The sequence below is a fragment of the Podarcis pityusensis genome, assembly GCF_964106645.2.
Source record: "Podarcis pityusensis genome assembly, chromosome: 3".
NCBI lineage: Eukaryota > Metazoa > Chordata > Lepidosauria > Squamata > Lacertidae > Podarcis > Podarcis pityusensis.
Window position 1 is genome coordinate 52622935 of NC_138026.1, and position 14356 is coordinate 52637290.

Below are 14356 nucleotides of genomic sequence, written 5' to 3' on the forward strand. Positions count from 1 at the left end.
AATTCCCTTTCACTCCCTGAAGGAATGCCTTTATTTTGACATCAGATTCCGACATCTAGATACACAAAAGATCCCCCCCTTAATGCTCAGAGACTCTACCCCAGGATGAACAAAGTGGTGGTTTGTAGCTGGATGGTGCTAAGTTTCACACACTGATGAAAATTTACCAGCCAAATGTTTGACTATAGTCCTCCACTTTGTGTATTTGTTTAAGAAAACCTCTTCACCATACCTATTCATCTCCTTCCTGGAGGGACATAGGGAGAAAAGGAGACAGATACTCACATCCTCTCTTAGTGAGCTTCCTTTTCCATGCTATAACTCAGAATTAGGTCAACCAGCCTGTTTCCAAAATATCACACTGATTTCTGAACAATTTTACAGTGATGTTGCCTGAGTGTCTCTGCACAGGTATTCTGAAGGGGAAGAAAGGAAATAATAGAATGATCTGCTGTTGGACATTATTTTTAGCTTTTAAATAAATCTGTCATGCCATTTGAAGCTCAGCCTAATGACAATAATTATATGGGCTCTGAAGAAATCCGATTAGGTGAGCTAGGAAACCCATAGCAACTATTGTCGCTCATTTTCTTGTATGACAGGGTTGTCATTCTGGTAATTGCTGGAGCATATGCTTGATGACTGCTTGAACTTAGAACCTTTTTCTTTGAAAAAAGATCTGCAAAGTTGGAAACTGCCTGAAAGTCACAGCTAACATATTGAATCTGATAGCACTGTGGTACATCAGAAGGCCTATATTAACATTGCTATAAAAAAAACCTACGCAGTTCAGCTGTTGACATGTATGGAAAGGAGATGTGAGGAAGAAGGATTTGAAGCATACAAAAGAAAATTATTTTAAAAGAAAACTACTAGTGAAATGCTATGTTACTTATCAATAGAAAATATGGAGCTCAAGGACTAGGAGTATGACAATGGATTAGTACTTCCTCAACCCCTAAAACCAGTAGCCAATGAAATGGAGTGGAGCTGGGATGTGGAAATGACAACACAACCATATCTTATCACAAACTGCATGATAGCACAGAAATATAGGGGTGGGTGGAGAGAGATGTGGTTCAGCACTATCAGGATTTTTGGCCTATACTGTTTGCATATGAAAGTGCCAAATGATATCATACATACATGAACTGGGTCAGATATATTAAAAAAAGTGTAACAAAAATTATTCACCGGATTCATCCTAGTAGAAGCCAGCACAAGGACTCCTGCTAGCGCAATGGGTCATTCTCCCTTCTCTTCCCCTGCAGGCGAAGTTTTGCCAGGCAGGTAGAAATGTGTTTGCTGACAGACTACGCTGAATTCTACCCATGATCTCAATTGTTCCCATAGCAAAGCCTAGGCACAGAATGCTGAAAGGTGTTTCATATGCAAACAATTTAGATTAAAATAACACATGATGCCATTGCTGAGCCACATCTTTCCTCTCCCCCACCCCCCACAATATTTCCCTGTCTGATATCTATTCTGAGAGTCAACTCACCAATTCTAGAATATGGTGAGTGTGAAGTGTAGGAGGGTGAGACCAAGGAATGGCTTGCACATGCATGCTCCTTACTTGATGTCTGCAGTGATAATTGATGACTTGTATGTGTAAATAAAACATCACAGAGCAAACATCACAGATTCTCAAGTGGAATCCATTTGAATGGAAGTAGAGCCATTCATTTCAATGTATGGAAATGCTTAATCACATTTCAACCCATGAATGTGGAAGAGACAGTAAGAGCTGTTCGACAGTGGAATTTGCTGCCAAGGAGTGTGGTGGAGTCTCCTTCTTTGGAGGTCTTTAAGCAGAGGCTTGACAACCATATGTCAGGAGTGCTCTGATGGTGTTTCCTGCTTGGCAGGGGGTTGGACTCGATGGCACTTGTGGTCTCTTCCAACTCTATGATTCTATGATTCTATGATCACCCCGATTCACCAAGTTATTCACCCACGCTCTCACACTTGGCCAATGCATATCCCTAGTATAGATGTGTGTGTGTGTGTGTATCCTATATCACCAAAATTCCCATCAACCCCCAGTAACCTTCAAAGAAGCCAAATCTAGCTTATGTACCAGGAGGCCCCCAATATCTCTTACCACTTTGGAGATTTACTATTATGTTTTTGTTGAACCTCCATATTACTATACTTGTGATCTGCTGTAGTATTAATTGGATGTTGATGCTCCCGCCATCTTTTGTTTCTGCAAGACAAGGCTCTTAGTGGGAAAGGTTGCTGCCTGAGCCCTTGGAGAACCACTATCAATAAGAGCAGATGTACTAGGTTAGATGGATCAGTGGTCTGATTCAGTATAAGGCAGCTTCATATTTATAGTTACATTTCCTTGGAACTCATTATTTTATTAAATACAGCTCTTACTGTTTCTCCATCAGTAACGGACTGATGGAATTTCATAACTCCAGCAAGAACAATGGGATTATATAATTTCCTGGTGTTCAATTGCTCATGATGAATGGGGAAAAGCATGAAATTGGGGAAATGAGCGTGCAGAGCTCATTTTCCAGGGTTGCTTGAAATGCAGGCATGAAGAGGAAATGTGCTGCTATCTGTCCCTCCGAGTGTAGGAGAAACACTAGTATTCACAACGCTTGATGGCTGCATCTGTAGAGAGGAAAGATCATAGTGTGCATCCCAATACCCACTAGATGAAAGTGATTTAGGCAAAGGGTAACTTAACAGTTAGCTTTTCTAGGTATATCCACTCAGAATAAGGCCTCTTGGGTTTGATGGAACTCAGCTAACTGTGCATAGCATTTCAGCCTTAACGGCTGTATGGCTCTATAGTGGCAGCCATCTTTCCCCTCATACATCGATTCTGAAAGGAATGGCATTTTGACACATCTCATCAGTCTCACAGGCATTTGCAATCCCATTTTAATGCAGGTGGTTGGTGGTTTGTGACATTTGAAGGTCTGGCGTCAACATCTGAAGCAGCCCTGTTCAGGGAAGTTAATACCCAGTCAGATGGGCGGGGTATAAACATTATTATTATTATTAGTAGTAGTAGTTGTTGTAGTGGTAAATGTCACATTTAACGCTCATGTTATTGAAGGAAAGGCAAATATATTGATAGAGTCATTGTGCAGAGAGGACTGCATCAATAGTGCTTTGCCAAAGATTCCTGCAGCTTGAGGCTCTCAATGACATTACTGAATGCCTAGTAGATAAAATACGGATGACTTATGTATTAATTTCTCATTATTGTGAAAAGGGAGATTAACCTGACTGACCTTTTAACATATACTTCTTACAAAGTGAAATATTTATTTGTATTCCCCTTCCTTCCTTATATTCCACCCCAAAAAATGACAAAGAAAAAGGGGAGAAGGCCAAATTCATGACCTTTCCCCACATTTTTCAAATGCATGTTTTACATGTTTTTTTGTTCACTTATACTGGTCCAAGCATCAGCTGCATGGTGTCAAACGTAGAACACACATGCAAAAAATAATCTAGGAATAATATTTTTGTAGCAGTTGGCCACTTAACACAACCGCTTAGTTCAGCATACGCTGCCAAGGTTTGATTATGGTCAACAAAAATCTAAAGGTATATTTTGCTGTCTTCCTGCCTTACATTCACCGAAGGCAGAAAAGCTCCTTCTAGAGTCAGCAGGATTGCAACACACACAGACTGCTGCTACACTGGACGAACTACTGCTGTGTTGACATGCTCTGTCATAGGGAAAGGGGCGAAGGTAAGGCATCAACACAAAATCTGAGAAAGAGAAGATCACAACCGTGCACTGAATTATTATTTTTTGGTCAATCATGCATCAAATATTGCAGTCCTGCTTCAGGAGAACTGGTTTAATCCATTCACAGGGTTAGTAGGACAGTCTTCAATCCTCTGAATGGATTAAACCAGTTGCCCTGGAGGGAAAGTCGTGAGACTTGAAATATGTCGGGCCAATAAATAACTTCTGTTTATTTATTTTAAATTCACAACAATGTCATGTGCAAAATTCCTTCCCTCACACAGGGTCAATAAACCATTTTCTACACACTATCCCTCCATTTTTGTGCTGCATCACAGAGAGGCATTTTAAAGGACTTTCTGGACCTTACACAGGACAATCGGGGAGGCATCTCCCCATTAGGCTCTATACCCAGCATAGCTGCTGTGCATAAAGATAGTAATCTGCATGCTGGAAGTGACGGGGAGACGGAATGAGGCTGCTGGACAGTCCTGTTCCTTCATCTGGCATTTTAAAATCTTGCCCTTCACTGCAAAATATCCTTTCTGAGGCAGAAAGGGGTTCTGCAGGAAGTAAATTCCAGCCCACAATGGAGCGTGTAAGCCTATCAGGGGATATTCAGAAGGAGGGACTCATAAGAACGCAAGAGTTCAAACCAAGGGTTAATTTTGCCCAGCATCTTGTTTATTGTTAAGTTGTGGGTGAACATATCAGACGACACAGCGATTCTTCAAACAGCTCTTGTTTATTCACAGGCCAGAACTGAACTGAACTGAAGGGTTCAGCCAGCCTGCTTATATAGAGCTCCACTAGAACACAACAGTAACCATTTTCTGTAACTATCCAATCACTGAACGTCACTTTCGATCCCTTATTTGCATATGTGGACCTGAGTGAAAACTATCTACAGTATCCCCCTGCTGGCCCAGGGTGAGATCTTCAGTACATAACATTTATAACAAAGGCCAGCCAGATGCATCAAGGAAGCCACCCAAGCAGGTTATGAAAGCAATATAGTTCCCAGTGTTTGCACTCAGCAACTGATATTCATTGTTATACTGCCTTTGAACATGGTTCTCTATAGCCAGCATAGCTAGTAGCTATTGATACTGTTGATTGTTCCTGGTTAATTTTAAAACACCATCAAAGCCACAGCATATCCCTCTTCATAAACCAGTCTTTCACGCATTAAAGAACGGGAGCAGGGTCTCATCGCAGCTGGAGTATTAAAAAACTTATGAAACAAACACCTGTCTAAAGGTTTTTGCTGTATGGTGAAACACCACGAAAGAGCAAGACAGAGGGAGATCTTCTCAGACAGACTTCACATGGTGAGTGGAAGCTGAATGTGCATAGATTTCCCTTTCAGTTCTTTGGCTCAATGCACACATATGACCCAATGAGAGAGAGAGAAAAGTTAACTTTCCATTTCCTTCATACTGTGAGGCCATAGTCGTCATACAATGTTCATTTGAGGAACCACTTTCAAAATTCCAAGAGTACATTTCTTACCATTATGTGTTGAATTTCAGCAGCAAATTTAAAATACTGACATGAGAAGTATTTATACATTATCCGTTACTTAATATGAGAAACGTTCGCCTTTTTATTTTAGTGCCAAATAAGACTCGCAATGAATCCTGTACCAAAGTGACCTAAGCAAGATTAATATAATCCTAGTTATATCTGCTTCTTGTGGTTGACTGCCTCTTGGGTCATATAGTCAATGAAAACAGCTATTTTAAAACGTGTTTGCTTATGTTTAATTTTAATATAATTATCATGTACAGTTTCTGAATGCTGCCACAGTCACTTGAACATTCATTATTTATGAAACTGCATCTAAATTATATTTAAAGCTTTGATCTTCAAAAGACTTAGAAAGCAATCTGGCTTCTTTGTTGTTTTAGCTGATCGTTTTTTTAATGAAACCTCTATCTCACCACTCTAATATTCAAAAACCTAGGATGTTACTATGTTGCAGAAATACTTGTGTATTTTTCCCCCTTCAGAAATACTCATTGAAATTAGTAGGTTTCTAGGGCTATGATAATGCTCCACCACCCACCATCCTGTTCAGAGGAGAATTTGAAGGAATATGATAGTTTTTGCTTTGTTTTTTAGGTGGATGATATTTTTTTAAAAAAAGGGTTTGTATGCTATTGTTACTTTTTTGAATTTTATGTAAAGCTTTTTCAACTTTGGGGGCGGAGGGACTTTTTTCAGTGGCTATTTCAGTGCTGCATTTGGCCAGCTTATAAAGTAGGACAGGGGAGTTTTAATTAAAGGACTGTCTCTACTGCTGCCACCAGCTATGGTGAACCCCACCACACATGAACCTTAAAAAAAATCCCTAAAATTACCATTACTTTATGAGGGCATACGGGAGGCAAAGTAATTGTATTTTGCCACACACCATATTTGAGCCTGGAGTTCTTGGGCACTTTTTGAGCAGCTTTATGATTTGCATCTTCTGTGATACAGCACATATATTTGGTGGATATTATAAAAATTCTGCAGGGGTGATAATGTGTCAGTGGAAACCTGACATGGATCAACACTTACTATATTTGGGCCAGAATAGTTAAAGTCACTTCTTTTGGTCCTACATTATCTATATGTATTGTTTTCTTCTCGTTCCTCTAGACATCTTCACCATTTTGTAATTTTAAAAAATAAATTAGTTGTTTATAATTACCTTCATTGTAGTTTTTGTATGTCAGTTGCTATGGTCCTCAGAATTCTGGCTGCAGAGAAGTTTTGTTAAAGTCAGTGTAAGTCATCTGAAGGGTGTGGTTTGAAGATTGACATGAACATTTCCTAAGAATGCTGGTATTTTATCCACTTTGGTCAATCATTGCATTATCTGGTTTTATGTAAGCAACTTACGTAATGTGGGATTTCATGACTATCTCTTACAAGAAAAACCTTAAAAGCTACAAGATAATCCATCTCTTGTTTGTTGTCTCATGATCTACTTTCCTATATATAAAGAACAAGGTTACAAGGAGGACTTCCCCACTATTTCAGTGTATATGTAAGTGTGGGGTTATAATTCTTCTTGATAAATTTGGATGCAGATAATAATTATTCCACTTCAATTAATTTAGAATAAAATAATGTGGTCTTTACTATGCACCTTCCAAGGTATATCTTAATAGCAGGATTCTTTATTCAATTTTCCTTATTGGGCCTAGATTAATGTCACCTTGGAGCTGATATATCTGCTAATGAACCAACGAAACAGCTTCTGACTCTGATAGTTCTTATTTGCTAACCTGATTGGACTTTTGGCAGGTATAGAAACCACAGCATTTGTATTCCAGGAAACCAAATTTCTTGTTAAGCTCCAAAATTTCTATGGTAATAATGTTAAAACTGTATTGACCTTTTTTTGAAAAATAAATAAATAGCTCCATCATTTTAACATTCTATTCTGTAGCAGTGAGCTCTGAATAAAATCCCAAAAGAAACATAACAGAAATGTAGGAACTACATATTATTAATTTTATTGAAATGAAGAAACATCCATGAAACAAAAATTGGTGGCACGATTATCTTGGTGATAATTGATTGGTCCACAAATATTACCACCTCCCAGTCTATTTTGGCAGCTCCAGAAAGTGTGAAAACCATGTGCGGAGGAACTAGGTTTAAATTTTAATTTTGTGCTTCATCTTCAGCCATGCCGAAATATAGTTAGCAGCAACACATGTTAATGACAGATAAGGGAATTGTTGCTTCTCATATAATTATGTTGCTCTTGCCATAGTGGAGTCTGGCAGTAGAGCCAGCCGTATCATCACATTATTAGGGTAGTTACTCTGTTTGACAAGAATCCATTTTTACACAGTCACAGAGGCATCTTTTGTGAGTTGCGCTTCTGGAGCATAAAAATACAGAATATTTTTTGCTGAACCTTATAATGTACTTTCCATACAAAATGCACTTTTATGTGTACAAACATACAGGGTTGATTCAGAATAAATCAAGAAGAATAAAATAAACATGTGAATCTCAACCTGTCAAAGAACGGGCAGAGCTGCTTTTCCATAGTGTTGTGCTTTACCATGTTGGAATTTTACCTCATCTATCAGCTGTTTCGTTAAGCCCCCCATCCACCAGCAAGCCTCCTGAACTCTATTCATCAATTGCACTTAAGATTTAACTATTAAGCTCACTTGCAAAGCAATCCACCACCACCACCATATTCCACTGCGCTGCCCAGAATTGGATGTGATAGGTGTGTTGCTCCACCTAACTCCACTGGCAGTGCTGGATTGCTTTTCAAGTGAGCTCCATTGAAATAAATAGGACTTACTTCCAAGTAAACATCTTTAGTGCATTGTTGTTGTTGTTTAGTCATTTAGTCATGTCCGACTCTTCATGACCCCATGGACCAGAGCACGCCAGGCACCCCTGTTTTCCACTGCCTCCCGCAGTTTGGTCAAACTTTAGTGCATAGATAGGGACAAGCTAGACTTAATGGGGCAGCCACATATATTTACTCATATGTCTGCCCTATTCCCTTATGCAGTGTATGGGAGGATGTTCTGTTTTATGCATGAAATGGAACGTGCCTCACCTTGCTGCTCTGCATTGGATGAATCACTTCAATATCAGAAGTGAACTGGGCTGGGAGAAAATGGCTTGAGGAAATTGGAGCAATAAGGTAAGTCAGGGGAGGGGATTGGTTTTAGATCTACACCATGTAAATAAAAAAAGCTGCCACCTACCCTGCTTTATATGTAAATGGGACAGATGTGAATAAAATCTGCATAGCTGCCTCATCAAATCTAGTTTGACTGAGATTACTGGCAGATATTAGGGGGCCTGCAAAGATGTGCATTTGAGCTGCATCAAAGAAAATTGTAAAAGGGAAACATTTATGGTTTGCAATGTTTGCAGAATCTAAGAAAAAGAAGAGATGGCTAATTTCATTTTCACATACCTTGCTTTCAGCACAATACTGCACTCTGAATTTCATTTGATTCTTTATAATCACCAGTATTCTGACAGCTGATTAAAATTCAGAATTGGCTTCTCCTTGGAAAGTCATTTATATGTGGAACAGAAACAGGAAAACCAGCTATATACTGCTGTGAATCAATAACATTTTCATATATATGTAATTGTGAAAGTTGCTGTGGGAATTCACTGTCATCTTAATGGTGTATGAGAAATATATAATATAAAGCAATTGAAACAGTTTAGTACTCAGAATCTCAAACTCAATCATTCTGTTCTGCAGGAAGAACAACGAACATCTTCTGGCACACTGCCTCTTTAAAAAGGATAGCAAAGCTAATTGGAAATATGCTGCAAAAAGTATCAATGTGGCTAGCAGAAAAATAATACTGTATTAGAATAATGTATGTGCATCATGAGTAATTAAAAGTCTAGTTACTAAACAGTATGTCTGGCCCTCCCAGCTAGATCTCCACGGGAAGCTTTCTTTTAAGATGAAAGCAACAGAATTATTTTATTTATTTATTCATTCATTTTTTATCCCGTAATTCTTCTAAGGAGCTCAGGGCATCATCATCATTTTCATTTTTAAGTCACCTGACTCAAGAAAGTCTAAAGGGAACTTACATAAAAAAGTGTTACATTTTAAATACAAGAGTTGCACACAAGTTTTTAAAACTTGAAAAGTTGTCATATGCTTATTCTGAAAACAACAATAAAAAACTCTGCCTCTCCTCAACAACATATGAACTGACCCAGACCCTGCGACCATCATGTGAGACCATCCTTCATGTGACCCACCTCCCACAAGAGGTCCAGAGGATGACAAAACGAGAACAGGCCTTTTCTGTGGTGGTTCCCCATTTATGGAATGCTCTCCCTAGTGAAGCTTGTCTGGTATCTTTGTTACATATCTTTAGGCACTATGTGAAAATGTTTCTCTATAACCAGGGCTTTGGCTAATTAAACAATCTATGGCCTTTGAAACTGTGTATGGGTAGGAAGGATTATTGTTTCGTGCGTTACTATGTTATGTATTTTTGTCTTTTTATATTGTAAACATGAAGGGCAGTATAGAAATTTAACAAATAATAATAAGCATGATTGCCATGAAAATTAATCCTCTAAAAATGTCCATGAAAATAGTGAAAGACAGCAGAGTCTCTCTGGGAAAAGTGTCTCATAAACTGATGGAAAAAGAACTCTCCTCTTTCTTGTCAACCAGTCTTTCAGTTTCTACCAAAAACTGCAAATGACCTCAGGCTTTGGGTAGGCTCATATGGATCACATGGGAGGAGGCATTCCATAAAGTATTGGAGTCCTGAACTGTGCAGGGGTTTATAGCTTTAAATCAGCACTTTAATTTCAATCCGGGAACATTCTGCAAGCCAGTGAAGCCAGGCCAGAATTGATGTAATATGTCAACTCATTCAGTTCCTATTAACAAGCTGGTCACTGAGTTATGCACCAGCCACAGTTTCTGGACTGAAAGGGCTGTGAGCTCAGTTCCTGCACTAAAAACAAATTACTGGTATGAGGATTTATATGTCCACCTCACTTTCTCAGCCAATATTGGGCACGCAAGTGCAGCTGGTGGGCCTTGGAGTTCTAGGACGGGAAACTAGATCTTGAAAACTTGAAGTCCGCCCATCTATGTCCTAGTTTGGAGCAGGTAGTCCTCTGTTTGAAGGTATCTTCTGTTTAAAAGGGCTGTCTATTCAATGCCCATTTTAAAGAAAAAGAAGCATAAGAGAAGAGCAGGAAGGTCCTTGAAGATGCCCATCAACAGGGTACTGAGCAGGGACACAAACCACCCATAGTCAACTATAGTGAGATGTAGTGATTTTTTCCTATTAAATTTAAACTAATTATTTCTAAATTTGCATCTATACATATAACTTAGTCCATGGAAATCTGATGCAAATACATGCCAAAATGGTGACGTATTTACTTTCTATTTTGGTGATGCATATGTGGCCAACCTAAAACAAACCTGATGCAATAGAAGTGCTAAGGCAGAAAGGGAGGGGGGGAGCCTTCTAATCCCTTCCCTATCTCTGACTCACACAAAGACACAGACAACACAGCATTTATAAAACTTTCAGACAACCAATCACTATTACAGTATAGTAAAACCCACGCTTTAAAAATTGATCCACTTAACAAATTTGATTAAATCTGAAATACCAGCATAGCAAACATCATGTCTCGCTGCCTATGGAAATTGATTCTTATGCACTGTTAAACATCCTGCTGGTTTTATAAAATCTACAAACTCTACAAGCTACCAAGTTCCCTGCTTCATTTTTGAAAAATGCCACAGCAGCTGTATATGTCATGCAACTTTGATGAAGAGAGAAAATGAGTTTCCTCCATTCGTAGAAGGAGAGTTGTTGCCATGGGGGGACCTTACACTCATGGAAAGTTCCCTTTCATGAGCAGAACTCTCCTGCTCATGGAGCAAAAAGTTAGAATTCAATCCATTGTCTTTTGTAGATAGAAACAGAGCAGATGTTTTGAACCTTACACAAGTGATTTAATGTAATTTTCACTAGATAAAAAAATACCATTACAGGCTATAGTGGGAACATTTAAATGAAATACACATATTTTATTTCTTTTTATCTCAAGTCCTCATTGATCTTGCTTCAGCTGAGTTATCTACTGCTTTCCATTTTAAAACTTTGTTTTCAAATATTTCACTGGGAAAGCTCAGTGAGATATTTTATCTCACTCTCATTGGTGTCCTGGGGCTATCATGTAAGAAAGTAGCAGAAAACAATTTCAAGGGCAACATAAATAATGGGGATTGAATAAATTGAATAGAAGTGTCAACAACTTTATTGCAGGAAAAAACACCTTGCTCTTGCACTTTTTTTAAAAAAAAAGTATATTCTATACATTTTGGTGGGCAGTAAAGTTTTCAAATAGCATGTAGATTTTGCAGTGGTTTCTTCGATTTTATTCAGGGAGTTGCTATGTATTCTGGCATGTCTGAAGTGGAATATGAGGACACAACCTTCAATACTTGAAAATCTCATTCATTTTAATAGTAAGTGTGCCATTCAAAAACCTTCAGAGTCAGACAGGAATGCAAAAGTGTTTATCCACATCTAAAATCAAATTTCTACCCGCTCTGGTGTCACCTTTGCTAGCATTTTACCAAACTATGTTTCAAAAGAAGTCTTTATATGAACAAAGACACTGGCTTAAGAATTCCATGGCCATGCCCCCTGATGCAAACGCAAATGTGCACATGCAAATGTGCAGATGTCATTCAGCCTACTTTGGTCCACCCAGCATCTTCTCTACCCCTGGGCTCTCTGCAAAGTGCTGCTGGGTTGCAGCTTTATGCAGCCAGGAGCAGCAGCATTGTGGACTTCCCTTGAACATCTAGACAGGGCTCTTAAGTTCTTATGATTTAATACACTCTAGCTTTAGCTATGATCCCTCAACAGACAGTCTTTGATTTCTTAAAATTTAGAACTTACTTGGAACACACAGTATTAAAAAAACAGCTTTCACCCAGAGCATCTTATTGCCCATGAAGCATTGCTGTTTTTCAAATAGATGGTGGTGGAATAAAAAGATGATTTAAAGCAGCACCTTTCCCATGGCCTAGATCCCTCTATAACTTTTACTCATGAGTAAGAAAAGAAAAGAAAAAATATTTAAGAACATAAGATTGCAGCATTTGGGACTTTTGTTCAGAGAAAAGATGCGCAAGACATGATAGAAGTTTATAAAATTATGCATGGCAGGGAGAAAGTGGATAGAGAAAAGTTTTTCTCCCTCTCAGAACATCAGAACTTGTGGACATTCAATGAAGCTGAATGAAGACTGAGGATAGATAAAAGAAAGTACTTCTTCACACAGGCAGTGATGGCCACCAACTTGGAGATCTTTAAAAGAGAATAAGACAAATTCATGGGGGGGAGCATTATCAATGGCTACTAGCCAACCGGGATATGCTCTACCTCCACAATTGTAAGCAGCAATGTTTCAAAATACCAATCTCTGCAAACTTCAGGGTGAGAATGTGACCTTGCGTTCATGTTCTTATTGCATGTTTCCCACAGGTATCTGTCTGGCCGCTGTGGAAACAGGACACTTAACTAAATATGCCATTGGCCTGATACAGCAGGCTATTCTTATGCTCTTACGTTAAGCTATTTGCCACTTATTCCCAAACCGCAATTAACAGGCAGCAATAACAGGAAGGAGGGCCAACAAATGGGAAATCTAAAGGCATGGAAGCTCTGAAAATATCTATGATTCAAAGTGGATAGGCTGCAACTGCAAAAAATAAATAACTAGATTGTCACAACTCAGGGATGGAAAAAAATTACAGGAGAACAGAGAAAACACTGGACTGCAATGATTTGACAATTTTGGCTGAATTCCCTGAAAAAAGCAAGTCACCAAACCATGGCAATTCCAGAGAAAACTGCTAGTGTGGAAGAAATCTTTGTCCAGGTATTTCCCCCAGACAACTACCACTTACCATGCTTCTTTTTCCTGCTGAGTGGTAGCTCATTTTTTGTGGGAGAGAAATAGCCAGTGTCATGTTTACAAGCCAATTTGTTGTGAGCACAGATTTACTACTTGGTTCACATCTAAAAGCATGCTGTGTATAATCTGAAATTTGGCAGCGATAGCCAAGTAATGAAGTCCTTTTAAACTTGATTGGTACAAATTCCAGAAAGAAACTACTGAATTGATTGTTCTCTTGCTATAATGGTAGAATATTTTAGTTTGAAAATGTCAGTCAGAACCGAACTGTGAAACTACCCTACTCCACCACCCAGTCAGGAGGACTAGGCACCTCATGTGTCATGACAGAGGCAAGAAATCTGAGCATCTGTACCAAAGTGTAACAGGTAATATAGGCATCATAAGAGAGAACATAATCTAAACCACCAGCATAGACTTGCTGATGTAAATGGTATCCCCCCCCCACTGAATTCCTCTTTCTCTGCCCATATTGCCGGTTTGGTATAACCACATACTTTGTAGCTGCCGGGACCTCAGTACAGAAGTAGGATACATTGATGATGTCTTCCTTTTACAAATAATCTGGTTCTGGGAGCTGCCATTTTAATTTCCGACAATGCATCACAGTAATGCTATTTTGGGATTAATTGGTTCATGAAAGCAATTGCATGGTACTGTCACTAGGTAAGCCAGAAGGGACCACTAATGTAAGGGGGGGGGCACAAAATAACACTTTGTCTATGGCCCCCTCAGACTTGGAGCTCTTCCATAATATATAGTTATGGAAACTTTTCTCCATTCCTTTCACCATTTCCAGACACTGCATGGCCAAGAAATACATCGTGTAGTGACATCATCATACCCATTTTCATTACAGTGGTACCTCTGGTTACGTACTTAATTCGTTCCGGAGGTCCGTTCTTAACCTGAAGCACCACTTTAGCTAATGGGGCCTCCTGCTGCTGCTGCTGCGCCGCCCGAGCACAATTTCTGTTCTCATCCTGAAGCAAAGTTCTTAACCTGAAGCACTATTTCTGGGTTAGCGGAGTCTGTAACCTGAAGCATATATAACCCGAGGTACCGCTGTATAAGCAGATGAGAAGGAAGTCAAATGAAACTTTTGCTGTTTTCAATAGCAAAACTATCAGCCGTCACCTTCCCTTCTGA

The 14356-nt window shown here is 39.0% G+C and overlaps 2 protein-coding genes across 20 annotated transcripts in view; one reads left to right on the forward strand and one right to left on the reverse strand.

Moving 5' to 3' along the window:
* Window positions 1–14356, forward strand: part of LOC308474315 (uncharacterized protein) — a 150267-nt gene that overhangs the window by 87946 nt on the left and 47965 nt on the right. The gene's annotated exons all lie outside the window — the stretch shown is intronic.
* HS3ST5 (heparan sulfate-glucosamine 3-sulfotransferase 5) overlaps window positions 1–14356 on the reverse strand; it is a 141093-nt gene that overhangs the window by 54038 nt on the left and 72699 nt on the right. The window contains exon 1 of one of the 7 annotated variants that reach the window (XM_081000424.1): window positions 6426–6448. The exons of the other annotated variants lie outside the window; for them this stretch is intronic. The gene's annotated coding sequence lies outside the window, so the exon portion shown is untranslated. Of the gene's footprint in view, window positions 1–6425; window positions 6449–14356 lie in introns of those variants that run through there. 7 annotated transcript variants of the gene reach the window in all.